Below are 18485 nucleotides of genomic sequence, written 5' to 3'. Positions count from 1 at the left end.
GAATGACATCAAACACTTTTCAGGATGACTTTCTCTCTTTGCTTTTCCTGGAAGGAACGGATGGCGCTCTCTGACTAAGCACACAAGAGTCGTCTGTGTGATTGATTTGATTATATGAGTTCATCTGCAAAGAAAACCCTTGCAGTTCTGATGAACACAGCTCCCTCTAGCTCCACAGCTTTCACAGGACCAGTCCTGGGGTACACGTCTCAGGAGAACTGAGGCAGAAGAACTCTGAGTCAGCAGCCAGATTTGCTTCAGGGGCTAAACCAAAACCTGCTCATTAGACACCTTGGAAATTACTTCACTCGGTGTCACTGCTACTAAAGTTAGTTGTGGCAGGTGTTAGAAGAACAAATACAACACAGCAGAAGGACGAAGGTGTTAAAACTGTGGTTTGCTATAGGAAAACAGAAAAGCAAACAAAAATCTGTTACGCCAATATTCATTTCTTAAGGTTTCTTAGAGCAATTAGTAAGACAGTTTGGATGGGTTTCCTTACAGGTTGAAAGCACAATTATCTCTGATTGAAAAATATAGTGCCAATGTCCTTGAATGTATGTGAGTTGATTTTCTGAAAACTCGCATTTCCCTTCTTAGCTATCGGCTATTGCCTATCAACTACTGGAGGTGTCTTTCCGGGTGATAGTCCTTCTTAGATCACTGCTTCCCTTTCTTACTTGTTCTGTAGGCTTGGGAAGGAAGGACAGTTTGAGAATATGTTCAATAACCCAGTGCAAATAACTACCTCTGGGATAAAAATACATATTCATAAGGCTACTTTCTCAGTAAAAGCAACTGGGCTTGGAAGGAGGTTTGGTCTTTTCCAATAGCTGTACTTTAAATTCAAATCAACTCCCATGTATTTAGGTAAATTTATTAGTGTATTTTGAAAAGTTTGTATCTCTCCAGGAAGTGTATGGGCCTTTCCTTCTAAAGCTATTACACATAATGATGTGCAGAAATATTTTATGTAAGAAAAAAGTTGGTCAGTTTTAATATGTATATATATAGATAAATGTTGATAGATGGTAGATATAGATTAAAGGAAATACTTTTTACTGAAAATCACTTGTGAATACATAGTCTATGTTTGATGGGGAGAAATGGAAAAGAAGAGATGAATGAAACACAGGTAGGAAAAAACCCTTACTTTATGTCAACAAACCAGTAACCCACACACCTTTCAGTAAATCTTTATGGTCCCACATAGAAAATGTACCTCTTCTCCAAGTGTCTCCCCTGCTTCCCCAATCATATGGGATACAAAGCTCAGCTCCAAATTCCCCCTCCCCACCTTTTGTCCCTAGGTCTCACTGCTATTTGAGAAGTTAAGTGTTTGGTGGTGGTACTAACTTTTCCAGACCTTTCAAAGTTCAAGAGAGTGCACCTGAATTGGGTGGTTTACCCTTTTCTCACACTAGCTTTTTCTTTCTTCCACCACCTTCAGGAGGCTAAATCAATGACCAAGCAGGCAGAATGTTCCCAGAGTCAGGCAAGCCACCAGCATGCATTGCACAACCAGAGAGTAAACAAGTGGCTTTGTCATACAGGCAGGGCATCCAGTGTTGGCATGGAACTCGGGCTGGTTTCCGGACATGACTCTCTCGACATGCCCTGTTGACTCTCAGATTAATTTTTATTTCCCCAGTCTCTAGGTTCTACAGTTTGGGAGTTGGCCTGCTTATTAAATAGCTGCTCATAAAAGCAGTCATTATGCAACTGGCTGGTCCTTTTGCTAACCCACTATCCTATGTCAGGTCCCAAATGTCAGGTAGGAGAGAGGAAACAGGTGCCATCCCAAGCTAGATTCCGTGGGGATGGCACCCATCATCTCAGTTGCTCTCTGCTTTCCTGAGACAGCCTTCTCCATACTGTGCCTACCAAGCACGCCTCAGCTTGTGCATAGCCAGCTGTGAGATCTCTTTATGCCTCCAATAAACCTTGAGATGGTGATTGTTCTCAAAAGCAATGTAAAAAAGGTTACTCAAGCATCTAAGGTCTCAGAAACATGCCTCTTTCAAAATGGAGCAGTGCTGTCGATAATTTTGCTTAGAAGTTTTGCCTTGTCTCACGCAGAGCCTTGCTGCACGCACCATGGTCCCCTCGGTGCAAAATCATGAATGCATTGATTACACATGGTCTGAGGTTCCCTTGGCCTTGCTAGCTGGCTCTTGGAGGGTCTGTGAAAAAATACCTTCACCCAGCTACATGGAAGACGTGTCATAGTCAGGGAGAGAGAAATAAAGGATCCAAGGATGGGAACATCACGGCTGCCTGGAAAAATCACTCACTATTTACGATAAGGGTAACCTTAGTTCCAAAATGAGCACGAAAAGCCAAAGATTATTCTTCCAATGGATGGTATGGCTAAACATATCCAACACTGCCCTGAGTATAAAACCTGTGCTTGCCCTATTTTGCTCTTTTTATGGTCTTCTTTGCTAAACTGCAGGCTCTAGGAGAGAACAGCTTGTTTCTTTTCTTTACCATTGTGTCATCCGTGTCTCACACACACTAAGTATTCCATAAGCAGTATTGTACAATGAGGGAAGCAAAGTGGGCTAGTCAAAATTTTAAGAGCTTTTTCATCATGCAAAAGAAAGAAGGTAGCACTCACGGAATTAGAAACACTGATTTATTTTTCAAACGCTATCGAAGAACTGCCATATAACCTTAAGCTAAGTATCAGAAGAGAGCAAAGAAAGAAAGGAACCATTAGAAAAAACACAAAACATAAAACATGAGACAAGAGACTTGTTAAGAGGGTCACTAAGGAGAAGCCAGATCCCAGAAGAGTGTGGACACCAAGGGAAGAAAAGCATGCCAAGAAAGAAAAAAGGTGAAAATGTCACAGGCTGACAGGAGCTCAGGTCTTCCCTGGACCTCGAAGAGCCCCCTGAATCAGCAGCTGCAGGAGGGGTCTTAGGGACACCATGGGAGAGAAAAGCAGACTGCATGTCGTTAAGTAATGGGAGGGAGGTGAGGACAGGAAGAGAGGGAATGTGGGTGATATTTAAGAGCAGTTTGACTCTAGAAAAGGAAAAGAGGACTTATATCTTGGAGAGGACAGAGATTGATGGAGTGACGCTTTCTCCCCCCTTAAGATGGAGACACTTTTTTTTTCTTAAAAAGAAAAAATGAGAGGATTAAAGATGGCGGCATGGGAGGTGAGACAGAGGCTTCTTCCTAAAACCACATATAATATGAAAATATAATTAATAAAACTAATCCTGAGAGAGCAACAGGAAAGAGGACTGCACCAGACTGCATACACCTGGAGAAAAGAGCAGACCTCACAGAAAAGGGTAATGTACCAAAGCTGTGGCCTGGAGGGAGCCAAGCCCTTCCCCCACCCCAGCTCACTGGTGGGAGGAAGAGAAATGGAACAGGGAAGGAGTGGAGGCCTGGGACTGCTGAATACCTAACTCTGGAGATCTGCTCTGGGAGCACAAACCCACATTTCATCGTGCTTTCATGATACTCTTGTGATTAGGGGATTTGAAAGCTAAGACAGGCAGAATTCCTGGAGAGACAGAGATTCCAGCTGCTTGTGGAAAGCAGGGATCCATATCCGGCTGCTCTGGGACAAAAGAAAGGTGGGCAGTCTGAGAGACATCCTAACAAGGAAGCCCTTAGCAAGACGGCTGCTAAAGGGGCAAGGATTGCATAGAGCTTACTGCTCAAGAGAAAGGGCAGGCAGACTAAACTGTCCGGGTGCACTCTGTCCAGCAGGTTGGGAGCTTTCTCAGTCTTCAGGCACTCCAGCTCCCTGGATGGCTACACAACTTGAAGGACCCCCTCCATGATACACAGCCTACTGTGCCTTTCTCCTGGCCAGCCCCACCTGACTTACAAACCGGCAAACCCTACCCTGATGTTAGGCCAGCCAGAGGGAAGATCTGTCTACAGCAACTACAATCGCAAAGCATAGAGGCTTACACCTGTGTGCTCATCCCACTGGTTCAGGCAGTGGAGACAGGTATAGCAGCCAGGAAGCAGAAACAGCTCTTTCCTCCCCCCAGGCACCAATACCTCTCCCCTGTGACCCCCAACATTGCTTCAGGTGCTGAGCAGCTCCAGAGAGTAGAGCTTCTACACTAGAGGGTGCCATATACAAATATGAAACACCAAAGGAAACTGGTCCAAAGTAAAATTATTAATACAACTTCTGAGAAAGATGACATTGACCTCATGAATATTCCTGAAAGGGAGTTCAAAATAAAAATCATTAACATGCTCAAGGAGGTATGGAAAGACATCCAAGAACTCAGGAATGAATTCCGGTCAGAGATCCAATCATTGAAGAGCACAATGGAGGGTACTAAAAGCAGATTAGATATGGTGGAGGAGATGATAAATGAAATAGAAACTAGAGAAGAGGAATACAAAGAAGCCGAGGTACAGAGAGAAAAAAGGATCTCTAAGAATGAAAGAATATTGAGAGAACTGTGTGACCAATCCAAACGTAACGAAATTCGCATTATAGGGGTACCAGAAGAAGAAGAAGAGAGAAAAGGGGATAGAAAGTGTCTTTGAGGAGGTAATTGCCGAAAATTTCCCCAATCTGGGGAAGGAGATAGTGTCTCAGGCCATGGAGATCCACAGATCTCCCAACACAAGGGACCCAAGGAAGACAAAACCAAGACAGATAGTAATTAAAATGGCAAAGATCAAGGATAAAGACAGACTACTAAAAGCAGCCAGAGAGAGAAATAAGATCACATACAAAGGAAAGACCATCCGGCTATCATCAGACTTCTCAGCAGAAACCTTACAGGCCAGAAGGAAATGGCATGATGTATTTATTAACGCAATGAAGCAGAAGGGCCTGGAACCAAGATTACTTTATCTGGCAAGATTATCATTTAAATTTGAAGGAGGGGTTAAACAATTTCCAGATAAGCAAAAGCTGAGAGAATTTACCTCCCACAAACCATCTCTACAGTGTACTTTGGAGGGACTGTAAGGATTGAAGTGTTCCTAAGGTTTAAGAGCTGTCACCAGAGGTAACAAAACCACAGTAAAGAAAGTAGAACAGCTAATTACTAAGCAAATGCAAAATTAAATTAACTATCCCCAAAGTCAATCAAGGGATAGACAAAAAGTATAGAATATGATACCTAATATATAAAGAATGGAGGAGGAAGAAAGAGGAGGAGAAACAGAAAAGAACCTTTAGATTCTGTTTGTAACAGCATACTAAGTGAGTTAAGTTAGACTCTTAGATAGTAAGGAAGTTAACCTTGAATGTTTGGTAACCACGAATCTAAAGCCTGAAATGGCAATAAGTACATACCTATCAATAATCACCCTAAATGTAAATGGACAGAATGCACCGATCAAAAGACATAGAGTCACTGAATGGATAAAAAAACAAGACCCTGAATGGATAAAGAAGATGTGGTACATATACACAATGGAATATTATTCAGCCATAAGAAGAAAACAAATCCTACCATTTGCAACAACATGGATGGAGCTAGAGGGTATTATGCTCAGTGAAATAAGCCAGGCAGAGAAAGACAAGTACCAGATGATTTCACTCATCTGTGGAGTATAAGAACAAAGAAAAACTGAAGGAACAAAACAGCAGCAGAATCACAGAACCCAAGAATGGACTAATGGTTACCAAAGGGAAAGGGACTGGGGAGGATGGGTGGGTAGGGAGGGATAAGGTGGGGGGAGAAAGGAGGCCTTACAATTAGCATGTATAATGTAGGGGGAGGCACAGGGAGGGCTGTGCAACACAGAGAAGACAAGTAGTGACTCTACAGCTTCTTACTACACTGATGGACAGTGACTGTAATGGGGTTTGTGGAGGGGACTTGGTATAGGGGAGAGCCTAGTAAACATAATATTCTTCATGTAATTGTAGATTAATGATACCAAAATAAAACAACAACAACAACAAAAACAAGACCCATCTATATGCTGCCTACAAGAGACTCACTTTAAACCCAAAGACATACACAGACTAAAAGTGAAGGGATGGAAAAAGATATTTCATGCAACTAATAGAAAAAAGCAGGAGTTGCAGTACTTGTATCAGACAAAATAGACTTCAAAACAAAGAAAGTCACAAGAGACAAAGAAGGACATTACATAATGATAAAAGGGTCAATCCAACAAGAAGGTATAACCGTTATAAATATCTATGCGCCCAACACAGGAGCACCTACATATGTGAAACAAATACTAACTGAATTAAAAGGGGAAATAGAATGCAATGCATTCATTCTAGGAGACTTCAACACTCCAGTCACTCTGAAGGACAGATCAACCAGACAGAAAATAAGAAAGGAGACAGATGCACTGAACAACACATTAGAACAGATGGACCTAACAGACATCTACAGAACTCTACACCCAAAAGCAGCAGAATACAACTTCTTCTCAAGTGCACATGGAACATTTTCAAGAAAAGATCATATACTAGGCCACAAAAAGAGCCTCAGAAAATTGAAAAGATTGAAATTGTACCAACCAGTTTCTCAGACCACAAAGGTATGAAACTAGAAATAAATTACACAAAGAAAATGAAAAATCCCACAAACACATGGAGGCTTCACAACATGCTCCTAAATAACAAATGGCTCAATGACCAAATAAAAACAGAGATCAAGCAATATATGGAGAAAAGTGACAACAATAATTCAACACCGCAAAATCTGTGGGATGCAGAGAAGGCCATGCTGAGAGGAAAGTATATTGCAATACAGGCCTACCTCAGGAAAGAAGAACAACCCCATATGAGCAGTCTGTACTCACAATGAATGAAACTAGGAAAAGAACAAAGGAGGCCCAAAGTCAGTAGAAGGAGGGACATAATAAAGATTAGAGCAGAAATAAATAAAATCAAGGAGAATAAAACAATAGAAAGAATCACTGGAAACAAGAGCTGGTTCTTTGAGAAAATCAACAAAATAGATAAACCCCTAGCCAGACTCATCAAGAAAAAAAGAGCATCTACTCACATAATCAGAATCAGAAATGAGAAAGGAAAAATCACTATGGACACCACAGAAATACAAAGAATTATTAGAGAATACCATGAAAAATTATATGTTAACAAACTGGATAACCTAGAAGAAATGGACAACTTTCTAGAAAAATACAGCCTTCCAAAGCTGACCCAGAAAGAAACAGAAAATCTGAACAGACCAATTACCAGCAACGAAATTGAACTAGTAATCAAAAACCCACCTAAGAACAAAACCCCTGGACCAGATGGCTTCACCACAGAATTTAATCAAATATTTAGTGAAGACCTAATACCCATCCTCCTTAAAAGTTTTCCAAAGAGTAGAAGAGGGAATACTTCCAGACTCATTCTATGAGGCCAGCATCACTCTAATACCAAAACCAGGCAAAGACACCACAAAAAAAGAAAATTACAGACCAATACCCCTGATGAACATAGATGCAAAAATACTCAACAAATTATTAGCAAACCGAATTCAAAAATACATCAAAAAGATCATCCATCATGATCAAGTAGGATTTATGCCAGGGATGCAAGGATGGTACAACATTAGAAAATCCATCAATATAATCCACCACATCAACTAAAAGAAGAACAAAAACCACATGATCATCTCCATAGATGCTGAAAAAGCATTTGACAAAATTCAACATCCATTCATGATAAAAACTCTCAACAAAATGGGTATAGAGGGCAAGTACCTCAACATAATAAAGGCCATGTATGACAAACCCACAGCCAACATTATATTTAACAGCAAGAAGCTGAAAGTTTTTCCTTTAAGATTGGGAACAAGACAAGGATGCCCACTCTTCCCACTTCTATTCAACATAGTACTGGAGGTCCTGGCCATGGCAATCAGACAACACAAGGAAATAAAAGGCATCCAGATTGGCAAGGAAGAAGTCAAACTGTCCCTGTTTGCAGATGACATGATATTGTATATAAAAAATCCTAAAGAATCCACTCCAAAACTACTAGATCTAATATCTGAATTCAGTAAAGTAGCAGGATACAAAATTAATATGCAGAAATGTGTGGCATTCCTATACACTAACAATGAACTAGCAGAGAGAGAAATGAGCAAAAGAATTCCATTCACAGTTGAATCAAAAAGAATAAAATACCTAGAAATAAACCTAACCAAGGAAGTGAAAGACCTATACCCAGAAAACTACAAGACACTCATGAGAGAAATTAAAGAAGATACCAATAAATGGAAACATATCCCATGCTCATGGATAGGAAGAATTAATATTGTCAAAATACCCATCCTGCCTAAAGCAATCTACAGATTCAATGCAATTCCTATCAGCATACCAACAGTATTCTTCAACCAACTAGAGAAAATCGTTCTAAAATTTATATGGACCCACAAAAGGCCCCAAAGAGCCAAAGCAATCCTGAGAAGGAAGAATAAAGGGTGGGGGGGGCTCGCTTCCCAACTTTAAGCTCTACTATAAAGCCACAGTAATCAAGACAATTTGGTACTGGCACAAGAACAGACTCACAGACCAATGGAACAGACTAGAGAGCCCAGATATAAACCCAACCATATATGGTCAATTAATATATGATAAAGGAGCCATGGACATACAATGGGGAAATGACAGCCTCTTCAACAGCTGGTGTTGGCAAAACTGGACAGCTACATGCAAGAGAATGAAACAGGATTATTGTTTAGCCTCATACACAAAAGTAAACTCGAAATGGATCTAAGACCTGAATGTAAGCCATGAAACCATGGAACTCTTAGAAGACAACATAGGCAAAATCTCCTGAATATAAGCAAGAGCAACTTCTTCCTGAATGCATCTCCTCGAGCAAGGAAACAAAAGCAAAAATGAACTCATGGGACTACATCAAACTGAAAATTTTCTGTACGGCAAAGGACACCATCAACAGAATGAAAAGGTATCCTACAGTATAGAGAATATATTTGTAAATGACATATCCGAGAAGGGGTTAACATCCAAAATATATAAAGAAATTACATGCCTCAACACCCAAAAAGCAAAGAACCCAATTACTAAATGGGCAGAGGATATGAAGAGACAGTTCTCCAAAGAAGAAATTCAGATGGCCAACAGACACATGAAAAGATGCTCCACATCACTAATCATCAGGGAAATGCATATTAAAACCACAATGAGATATCATCTCACACCAGTAAGGATGGCCTGCATCAAAAAGACTAGGAACAACAAATGCTGGCGAGGATGCAGAGAAAGGGGAACCCTCCTACACTGCTGGTGGGAATATAAGCTAGTTCAACCATTGTGGAAAGCAGTATGGAGGTTCCTCAAAAAACTAAAACTAGAAATACCATTTGACCCGGAAATCCCGCTTCTTGGAATTTACCCAAAGAATACATCTTCTCAGATTCAAAAAGACATATGCACCCCTATGCTTATCGCAGCACTTTTTATAATAGCCAAGATATGGAAGCAACCTAAGTGTCCATCAGTAGATGAATAGATAAAGAAGTGGTACATATATACAATAGAATACTATTCAGCCATAAGAAAGAAACAAATCCTACAATTTGCAACAACATGGATGGAGCTGGGTGACATTATTCTCAGTGAAATAAACCAGGCGGAAAAAGATAAGTGGCAAATGATTTCCCTCATTTGTGGAGTGTAACAATGAAACAAAACTGAAGGAACAAAATAGCAGCAGACTCTGAGACTCCAAGAAGGAACTAGAGGTTACCAGGGGGGAGGGGTGTGGGAGTGCGGGTGGGGAGGGAGGGAGAAGGGGATTGAGGGGTATTATGTTTGGTGCACATGGTGTGGGGGATTGCAGGGAAGACAGTGTGTCACAGAGAGGACAAGTGGCGAATCTGTGGCATCTTGCTACACTGATGGATGGTGACTGCATTGAGGTATGGGTGGGTATTCTATCTCTTCTTTCTGCTTTCCATTTTAAAAAAGAGCCCTGACCTCTGAGTCTACTGTTACTTCCTCTATAATTCTGTTTGTCTCTGTTGGTTTATGGCTTTTGGAAAACATTCCTTTTATTCCTATCATTTCAATGGGTTTTTAATGAAAAGAAATAAAAAATGTGTTCAACTCGCCTTGGTTAATTAGAATCCCTTCCCCCTGGAATATTAATAACACCACTTATTTGGCCAGAAAGACAATGATCACACATTTCCCAAAGCAAACATCTTATAGGCCATATTGTCTGATGCAATGGAAAAGGAAACAGGACTTAGCTGTGACCTGGGAATGAGGGGCAGTGGTTTTGGTGTGAACCGGGGGCTTCTTTTCCTCACAGTCATTGGTTCCCGGCAGCTGTTGAGTGGCAGCTGTTGAGTATGGGGACAGCTGGGGGCAAGGAGGAAGCAGGCCTGAGCCAGATGGCACTCCGTCCATGGTCTTTGTCAATCCCCTCCCTGAACTGCAGCACTCGGTCAACCTAAGACTGGGGGGCACTCTTCTTGCTGAACTTGAGATCCTCTGGTCTCCCTAAAGCCTTAGATAGACTCAGGCCCCACCAGGGAGGAGGCAGACACAGGGTAGGAAGAGGATGGAGGTAAGAAAGGGAGTAGGAGATGGTGCTGGCAGGTGGAGCCTGCCTGTCTCATGGCCGGGGCCTGGACGGCCTGATCAGAGAGGACAGCTCTCAAGCATCCTAAGGGTTGGCACCACTGCTTTGGAGGCAGAACTGCCTGAAGGTTCTGAGGGTTTCTGGCTTCCAGTGCAGCAAGTGGAAGGGCTGCAGTATGGCTTGTGAAGGGCAGGGAGGGATCCTTCTGAGCAGGGCCCATTGGATATCCTGGTGCACAGTGACGTCTGCTGGGTCCTCCCTGGGGAAGGGACCAGCCCTCCTATGGGCACGAGCTCCAGCACTGCTGCTGAGGGACCCTCCCTGCCCAGCTCATAGAGGCTCTGAGGGGTAAGGAGAGTTCTTAGACTGTGTCCACCCCGAGGATCACTTATGGAGAAGTGTCATCAAACCATAGTCACGTTCTCAACTTTTCAAAAACTGGGCATCTGGGAAGGTCCTGGCCTTGCAGGGTAAGCCACAGGACACGCCGCTGCAGGTGGCAGTCTGGCTCCTCTGTACTCTAGGGTATGATGTTCTCTGGTCAGGCATGACTTACAAACCTCGCTGAGCTGCGCATGGAGCTAGGAGACATGGTGGCGAGAAAAGATGCGTTTTATCTCCTTAATTCCCTGGGCTCCTGATAGAGGCAAACCACACAGGGGCAGATAATCCTGAGCACAGAGAGAGATGCTCCATGTCAGTGGCCATCAGGGAAATGCAACCTCAAGGAAAGACCACTTCATCCCATTAGGATGAGAATTATTTGTGCAGCAAAGAAAATAAACTCTCTGACATTTCCCAAGATTGGGTTTGAATCCTGTTATTCCTCTTTTAAATGATTTGCTTGAGTAATTTACTTACTCTTATTTTATCCTAAAATAGATCCAGCCCATGTCAGCTATGGACACCAAGGGCTGTGTATAAAACTCTTGATTTTCCCACCTCCAACCTTCCTTTCACATTTTTTCTATGCCTTTCCATAGGGGAGAGAACCGTGCATTCAGGGGGATGCTGTGTGATAGTAGGCAGCGGAGCCATGACTGCCTGCGAGCAGGAAGGGTAGGCCGTCTCCCGGCTGGGCCTTGGTCTCTGGGAAAGCTCATGCCAGCTGAGTAGAACAGAAGCCACCGCCCTTCTCTCAAACAGCCCTGGCTCTGGCCATGAACGCTCCCTGCCCAACATGGGGCTGCGCAGAAGCTGAGCCTGGTTCCCCATCCCTGTATGCCCACCCTGAACAGGCCTGCCACCATACGCAGGCCTGGGATCAGTTCACCAGGGGTAGTCTCCACTTTGTGGGCCAGCAGATAGTGTAGAGGGAAGGAAGTGGGTTTCTGCAACAAGTCTCCTCAACATGGAGACGTCTGCTGCTGGTGGCTGCCTCGGCTCTTCCTCTGATGTGGGGCTCTGAGGAATGGAAAGTGGGGCGGCCTGCTGTGCCACCTGCTATGGCTCCCTTGCTCTGATGGCATCCCTTCCTCAGGAAAGTCTTGGGCTTCCAGCGGTCACTAGGCACAGCAGGTCCTAGCTGACAGTAGGCATGAAATCAGAAGGGATGTCAGAGAAGGACACAGAGAGCATGAGGACATGGTGGTTCTATGTAGAAATTTGTGGGGGTGGAGAGGTGTCATGGGGCAGCCCTACTGTCCCTTCTCCAGTGGTACAGTCACTCTATCATGCCCAGCACCCTCAAGAATGCAAATACTTACTCTCTTAGATGGTGAGGGACCCTTTCCTAGCAGGCTTGTGATTTGTTCATGGCCTTGATTTTAAGGTAATAATACAGGTTTCTTTTTTTTTTTTTTTTTTATTGAAGGGTAGTTGACACACAGTATTACATTAGTTTCAGGTGTACAACACAGTGATTCAACATTTATATACATGATAATTCTAGGTACCAGCTATCACCATACCAAGTTGTTACAATATTTTGACTATATTCCTTATGCTATACATTACATCCCGGTTACTTATTTATTTTACAATTGGAAGTGCGTGTATATATATATATATTTTTGTGTGTGTGTGAGGGCATCTCTCATATTTATTGATCAAATGGTTGTTGACAACAATAAAATTCTCTCTATATAGGGGGGTCAATGCTCAATGCACAATCATTAATCCACCCCAAGCCTAATTTTCGTCAGTCTCCAATCTTCTGATGCATAACGAACAAGTTCTTACATGGAGAACAAATTCTTACATAGTGAATAAGTTACATAGTGAACAGTACAAGGGCAGTCATCACAGAAGCTTTCGGTTTTGCTCATGCATTATGAACTCTAAACAGTCAGTTCAAATATGAATATTCATTTGATTTTTATACTTGATTTATATGTGGATACCACATTTCTCTCTTTACTATTATTATTTTTAATAAAATGCTGAAGTGGTAGGTAGATACGAGATAAAGGTAGAAAACATAGTTTAGTGTTGTAAAAGAGCAGATGTAGATGATCAGGTAATACAGGTTTCTTAAACCTTCTCACCAGGCTTTCCCTGCCATGACTTGGCTTCCAGTAGACAGGGCCTCTAGCCTGGTCTCTAGCCCATCTCTAAGCAGGGACCAGGCCTCCCTGGCACAACCAGAGCTTGCTCACCTCAGTGCCACATGGCCTGTCTTTCTGGTCTAACATCGGGCATTGTCCTCATGACCACCTAGTTCACCAGCTCAACCTGTATACTTCTCCATTCTGCCATGAGAAAGTGACTTATTCATCCTGGAAACAGCCTCCTATGTCTACTAGGATTCAATCCTAAACATATGACGAGCCAAGATATCTCAAGAATTAAGGTTCATAGCTAGCATTTATTAAGCTCTCAAGTCATGTCAAACACTGCGGTAAGCACTCTATGAGGAGTGGACCCATTTCTCCCCATCAACACTAATACAACTATATTTCACTGATTCTGAGACATAAATTCATTTTTACATTTTAACATTTCCAAAATCCAGTGCATCTTATAATAAATAGAACATTTTATTTAATTGGCAGCATTTTTTTCTTTCTCCGTAGTACATAATGATGTCTTAGATTTGATTCAGATAGCTCAATGTGCTGCCTCTGTGGGAGCTACTAAATCAGAGAAGGTCTGATGTCTCGTGGTGGGAGTCTTTTATATTTTAAGGCCTCAGCAGGAGTAAACATTTACTTTATTGTGTCCCTGCTTTATCCTTCCTATGAAACACACAGGGCTTTTCCTTCTGTGCAGGGCAAAACTCCCTAGCAAACTTCATTTTGCTATCAACAGCTACCTGGGGGTTGGGCAGTTAACTTTACAGATTGTGTAACAGTAAAAGGAAGAGAAGATTCTCCAGAAGGGTTTGTTTCTAAGTTTCACAGACTATTCTTTCAGCACTCTTACTTTTACAGGCTCGGTCCTACATAATCTCGTTGGGATTGATATATTTAACCCCTGCTAATGCAATAGAGATGCACATTAAAGATTGGGCTTCCCTTAAAAAATCCTTTTAGCTTGTGGACTGTACTTTTTAAAATATGAATTCATCCCTTACTGGGTTTGGGACTCACAGACAGTGGGTGTGTTTTTCCCAGAACTCCTGCCATTGGGACATTAGGCCAAAGGAGGCTTTGCAGGGCAGCAGGCAATGCAGGCAGCCAAGGTGTAAGGAAAGCTAAGAAGAAAATGCCAAGTCCCCTCCTCTGACGACCGGGGCCGCGCGCTTCCCCGCATGAGGGTCCCTGGGAGACATCACGTGAGGCACTTCGCCATCCTCCCACCCCCGCGTGGACTCACGTGTTGAGTCTGACGGTCCCTCGTGGGGACCGGAGGTTGGGCGTCCTCAGTTTCTGAGCTCGGTGGTGGTCCCTCGGTGTTCGTGGCTGCTAGCTTCCGGCCCGGGGTGGCAGCTGAGATGTCAGCCTTGTCTCTTCACTGGAGGCCTAGCAGCCCAGAGAGATGGAGCATGAATTCTTTGGGGAGTGTGTCCATAGCCCAAGGTCGTTACATTCCTGTGCCTGGCTGGGGAGCCATAACCACACAGCCGGGGGAGAGCCCGCGCTCTGCCCAGCCTGAGCCTGAGGTTACGACAGCGACTCTTAACCTAGGCAGCTGGGCGCTCCAGAGCCGAGGGGACCTCAGAGCAGTGGCCCGCCTGGTCGGAGGAGAAGGACTGTCCTGTTCTCTTTTACCTTAGGTGTGAAATGAGGAAGGTACTCTACTCATTAGCAAGTCTGGAGCATGTCTGCCTGAAAAGGAATTTCTGTGGGAGCTGTGGAGCTGTGTCTGAGGGTTTTAGTGGAGTGGGGGGGGGTGCTGTGTTTTGTTAGGGGAGGCAGAGTTTAAGTCACTAATTATGGAACCAGCCTTCCTGGGCTGGGAGCCTGACTTTGTTCCTAACTAGCTGTGTGGCTTTAGGCTAGGTACTTAATCTCTCTGTGCCTGTGGCCCTATCTGTAAAATGGTGATGAAAATAACAATGCCTTCTCAATGGATTGATGTGAATATTAAGTTACTAATGTACGTAGACAACATTAAACAGTGCCTACAGACACACGCGTGCGCACACACACGTTAGTTGTTGCTCAGTGCTGTCAGCTGTAGTTACACCATTGCCCTTAGAGGGCACTCTTAGCCTCGGGGCATGATGGTTCCTGTACTAAGGGGCACAGGATCTCCCAGCTGAGGAACCCAGCGCTGAAAGAGCCCCTGCTCTCTCCCGCATTTCAGTAAGAAGAATTGTAATTCTTGGAGAATCAACTAACCACAGCACAGGGAAAGGGCAGGGTGAGGCCAGGCCACAGAAAGACCCAGCAAGCCAGAGTGGTGGTGTCAAGGGGAGCTGGAACCTGGGATAAATGGGGACGCTGGAGCCAACAAAGGTAGCTGTTGAACCTTGGCTGTTGAGAGAGGAGTATGCCTTTCTTTATCCCAGGCTCTCTGCTCCTTGGAGTCAGCCAGAGAACAAGAGGAAGGTCCTGTGGCTTCGGTGTGAGGAAAGAGATAGAACCAGTGCCTGAATGCTGCGTGATGGAGCTTGGAAAGCCAGGAAGAGCCTGGACGTCAGGTCCCTGGGGATAGAGTGGAGAACTGAAACTAGACTCAAAGCCAGGGTAAGACATTAGCACTCAAGCTGAGGAGGAAGGTCCCAGACAAGCAGGAGGGCACACTGTGCACTTGGCCAGCATCCTGCCCTGAGCAGGGCCAGAGCTCTCCGGGACCCTCTCCTCTGCAGGCCTCCTCCTTGTGCGCCCTGTGTGGAGAATGCCCGCAGCTGTTGATAGCCTCTGTCTAGGGGAAGCTATTCTACAGCCAAAAGAGGCCAGGAAAATGCTACCTCTCCCCTTACCACCTCTTTTGCCCCACTCTTTGCAGAAATCTGACTGGTTCACACCTGGTGACTCTGCGATGCTTAGTGGTTTCCACAGACAGTGGCTTCCGTCTCAATGGACTTCATGACTGTACACCTCCTGGATGGACTTGCCCCTCACACACCCTGCAATTCCAGGGTTCTTGAAGCATCTTCTGTGTGTACGTGGGCATGTGGGTGGGAGGTGGTGAGATTTGAGTGAGCATCTGAATAGTGACTGAGATGGAATATTCCGCTCACCAAGTGCATGAGGGCCCTGAGCAAATCGATTGTATTTATAGAAACAAGGAAATGTGACATTTCTTGCACCTGAGTGTCATGCAGTAAAACATCAGCTATACTGATTTCCCAAAACTGCCTGTGTTCAGAAGGTGACGCTTTGTGGTCTCATTTGCAAGGTCCTACTAGAAGGTTCCCTCTCTCCCTGGCTCCCCTGCCACTTCATCTGTGACTGCATTTTCATTGTTAGCGTTATTCTTGTATTAGAGATGTTTGCTTAAGAGGAAATCTTTGCCACCCATTCATTACTCGATGGGCACAGCAGCCTGCCGGGAGCTGGGCTGAGGGCAGCCCCAAGTCCTCTGCTTCTTCTGATTTCTTCTCTATTTAATGAAATAGCTACACAGGAGGGTCTCCCATACATTTCCAACTCGGCTCAACCGCCACTCAAGGCCCATAGTGCTGGGGCTGCAGCCTCCTTCCTGGGGCCCGTGCCCCCTCTGCTGCCCTGGAGTCTCCTGTGATCATGGACGCTGTTCCTCAGCCCTGCTGATTGGCAGAGATGAGGTGCACACAGCCGGTCACTGTGGCCCACAGCCTGCCCTTGCCTCCTGGCCTCTCTCCTGCACACCAGGGAGTGGGACATGCTTCCCAAGTTTCCTCTTCATTTTTACCTGGATAAGGTACCCCCTTTTCAGGAAGTGGAATGGTGAGTTGTCCACTGGGAACTTCCTTCCGTTCGTCCTCACTCTGTCAGGCCAGAAGCCTCAACATCACTGGCGATCCCTGCGTGACTCCCACCCGCCACAGCAGCCCATCAGCAAGACGGCTGGTTCTATCTGCATGAGACATCTCAAACCACAGTGGACATGTTTTACTTTCAAAACCAGAAAAACTAACTGAGTGGGTAAGCATGCCCTGGGACCGTGTGTTGGAAGTTTTTCTACGTAAAAAAGCAAGAGAACTTAGGAAGTGGAGGTTAAGGGTTTGAGGAGGTGGGAACAAAAGTTTAGGTGTCAAGATTGGAAAAGAGGATGAAAAAAGCTGAGTTTTAAAACTTACTGTATTTTCTGTGCCTACCCTGCCACAAGAAAAGAGCTTCTGAAAATTGGCCTGTGTGGTCTGAGTGTGTACATACATCCCAGTTTTAGATGAAAAAGATCTGCGCAGTTAAATCAGACTTCCTACAGGCCCATAAGTGGTGTGTGTGTGGACACAAAGTTCTGCCAGGTGGGGTTCATCTCAGGTAATCTGGTGGTTTCCCTGGAGGCCAGGTGCGCACGTCGCACCCCACAGTGGCCACCGGGGCAGGAAATGAATGGATGGGGAGCGCTTGTCCTGGGCCCTGTAGCTCAAGGGTTGGTCTTCAGGACAGGGACCCTTTCAGTCATGACCCAGGGGTCTTTCCAGAGGAAGAAGGTGTGGACAGGGGACACAGGGAGGAGGAGAGGAGTCCATGAGCTCCACAGGACCACAAGACCCTGGGAGCTGGTCAGAGGCTGGCTCATTTGAAGACCTGGTGAGAGGGGTTTTCTTTCTGATCTGAAGGCTGAGGGATTCTGAGGTGCCCTGGTATTGTAAGTGCCAGGTGCCAGATTCCAGTTGGGATGAACATGTTCCCCAGCAGCTGGGAACTAGGGAGACCAGATAGCTGTCTCAAGTTCCCCACAGATGGCGGGTTTCCATCCCTAGAGAGCGTTTACTAACAGTCGGACCCCATTGGAAGCCCTCACAGGGATTGGCTCCTTCCTCAGCCCCTCTGCTCATGAGAGGCTAGGGAGTGGTGGTAAGGATGTGGGGCTTTGCGGTCTCACTTCCTGGGCTTCGATTTCCAGCTCTACCACTTAGTAGCTGGTGACTTTGGGCAAATTACCTACCCTTTCTGAGTCTGTTTTTTAATTTGAAAGATGAGGAAAATATTATTGCTATGAACATCAGATGAGACAGGAAGATAGCGTTTGGTATAATGCCTGGTCAAACAAGATACATGGCAGTAAATTTTGGCTATGGTCATCACCTCCACAAGGAGGTTAGTATGGTGGAGCATCTGTGGCCCTGGATCCTGAGTAACATACGAGAGGGAAGAGTTCTGAGGTGGTGCGGTGGACACATGACAGCACAGGACCTTCTCTGGTGCCCCCCAGTCATGGCTTCATCGTGGCGGAGGAGAACTGTGCCCCCGGCGAGTCAGGGATGCGGGAGGAACAGCACCTCAGAGGCTTACAGCTGCCAAGCCTGCCCACGTCCCAGCCTCAGGACACCCCGTGCCACCAGAAATGGGGAAGCACACATTTTCCGAAAAATCATAGTGAAAGTGCACCGACCTCAGGAAGCTGATAGAGGCTAGCTAAAATTAACCTTTGCCCAAAGACAGAGACACACGCCAGAAGAAAGAGA

General features: G+C 44.8%; 2 long non-coding RNA genes across 5 annotated transcripts in view; one reads left to right on the top strand and one right to left on the bottom strand.

The window, feature by feature from the left end:
* Nucleotides 1–16832, top strand: part of LOC118927440 (uncharacterized) — a 36251-nt gene extending 19419 nt beyond the window's left edge. For 2 of the 4 annotated variants that reach the window (XR_008996594.1, XR_008996592.1), the window contains one exon: nucleotides 15875–16832. This is a non-coding gene — a long non-coding RNA (uncharacterized LOC118927440). Of the gene's footprint in view, nucleotides 1–54; nucleotides 5659–15434; nucleotides 15613–15874 lie in introns of those variants that run through there. The other 2 variants (XR_008996593.1, XR_008996596.1) reach the window with 2 other exon arrangements.
* On the bottom strand, nucleotides 11224–16897 carry LOC130683028 (uncharacterized). Its single transcript, XR_008996603.1, has 3 exons — nucleotides 16763–16897; nucleotides 14297–14442; nucleotides 11224–11944 (listed from the first exon to the last, which is right to left on the bottom strand). It is a non-coding gene; the product is annotated as an uncharacterized LOC130683028 (long non-coding RNA).
* Between the last annotated feature and the right edge of the window lie 1588 nt (nucleotides 16898–18485).

Source organism: Manis pentadactyla, chromosome 3 (genome assembly GCF_030020395.1).
Source record: "Manis pentadactyla isolate mManPen7 chromosome 3, mManPen7.hap1, whole genome shotgun sequence".
NCBI lineage: Eukaryota > Metazoa > Chordata > Mammalia > Pholidota > Manidae > Manis > Manis pentadactyla.
The sequence above is the reverse complement of the archived record's forward strand: the minus strand, read 5'-3'. Positions and strand labels throughout refer to the sequence as shown.